Source organism: Acanthaster planci, linkage group LG07 (assembly GCF_054643075.1).
Source record: "Acanthaster planci isolate LZ-2023a linkage group LG07, COTS_SCS, whole genome shotgun sequence".
Lineage (NCBI taxonomy): Eukaryota > Metazoa > Echinodermata > Asteroidea > Valvatida > Acanthasteridae > Acanthaster > Acanthaster planci.
The window spans coordinates 5258822-5260708 of NC_141783.1; positions in this window are offsets into that span (position 1 = coordinate 5258822).

Sequence of the window (1887 nt, forward strand, 5' to 3'; positions counted from 1 at the left end):
TGTAGTGTAAATTGACATGCTGTTGTGATAATAGTGTCTGCCTGGACTCGATCAAGCTTAGGTTGGTAGAGTTTTGAAGTGTTTAATTAGGAATGAGACGAATGTGTTTTTCAGGAGAGAAGCACTGAGCAGTTTTGGGGACCTTTTTAAGTTGGAGAAAAATTGAATGGAAGGGTTGTATGAACAGGCGAGAATCAAACCCAGGTATTTGAGTCTGTAGTCCTATATCGAACCACTGACTTCCTTCCACAGCCATGAGTTTAGCCCCATGCCAAGATGTATGACAATGCTGGGATACAGAGCAGTCACCAGTGAATGCATGTACATGTACTCTATACGCACACAGTACACGAGGCATGTGTGTGTGATGTATAGTGTGTGTGCATTGAATTTCAAAGCGATAGACTACCGTGGGTATGTTTTGACATTGGCGGGTCACATGTGTGAACAGTACCACGAGGTTAATGCCTACGACAGTTGATGGTAATGTTTATGTTATCCTATAATGGACAATTTTGGCGATTACTGAACTTTCCTTCATAAATTTCAGTCCGACTCACACAAAGGTCATTGTATCTATTGTATCAAAGGTCATTGGCCTGCTACACTGCTGTGGCTTCCTCGCACCCAGTGTCATTTCCTCCAGCGGCTTCTTGTTGGGGCTCTCTGGCAAGAATGCATCTCATTCCACTGACACTGTAGTGTCAGTGGAATGGGGGTGCGGCAGTTGTATGCAAATGATCAATCTACTTAAATATTTCTAGCCTTGGTATTATAATTACGTACATGTACTTCGAAGCTCAAACAACATGGCGGCTTCATGCGAGCAAGTACCGTGTCAATAGTGTCTGGTTTGTGGGAAGGAATTAGTGGCATGCAAGACATATTTTTCACACCAGACATGAAATTGCCACTCTTGTATCGTTGGGGAATACAGTTATGCTGCATCGCATCATGTTTGCGATATCTGCGGCAGAAAAATTGGGAAAACAAAATCGTTATCTGACACCACGCAAGAAATACGTTCTCGCTTTTTTGCAACTCACAATGAGCATGCTGCCTGAGGCCAGATTACTCACACAAGCAGCAAATAAACCTACACGTGCAGCAAGAAAACGACAACAAACTGGCAGTCCGGGTACTCTGTCCTCGAAGATTAAGGTCTTTAAGTACGCTTTAGTTAGCTTGGGAGGGCATACTGACTGTACATAATTATGGGTCGCCAAGAACAGGATCCTCAGTCATAACCTACATGTAGGCGTAACCTACATGTTGTCTGAGTATAACCCGTTCTACTCTGTGCTAACTCCGTACGAACGTCTGTGTTGTCGGGACTGCAGACAGCCATGATGCATGTGACCTTACCTTGGTGTATTATTGAGGTCATCAAAATTTATTATGCATGCAATTTAGCGAATGCTGGTTGGTTCCCTTGGAAAAGCGAGAGAAAAATAAAGAACAAGTTAAAACGCTGCTGCAAGATTCACAAGACGTTAGTACGAGCTGGCGCACAGTCTAATTATGACTCGTTAGAGGTGCTGTGCACGGTGTCCGCTATCAAGCACTAACGTCTTGAAACCAAGACTACTGACACTGCGGCTCTTCGATGCACAAGCCTCCTTCGGAGCATGAACTGCAGATCGACGCTCTACGTCGTCTTTTGTCGTTCAACCAGCAAGAAGTCGCATTCCTCCAAACATCGAGATGCATTTCCTTGTGCTATCATCTCGGCTTTCCAGTCCTCTGAGACACTCTTTTTGCTGGTCACCTGCTTCAATCTGAAAGCAACACCATCTGCTGCAGCTCCAGATTCTGACCCTCTGCTTGCTGATCCGCCCTCCGTGACCTTTTCCGACCAATACGGACATGCATCGGTTGTCAGTGCGG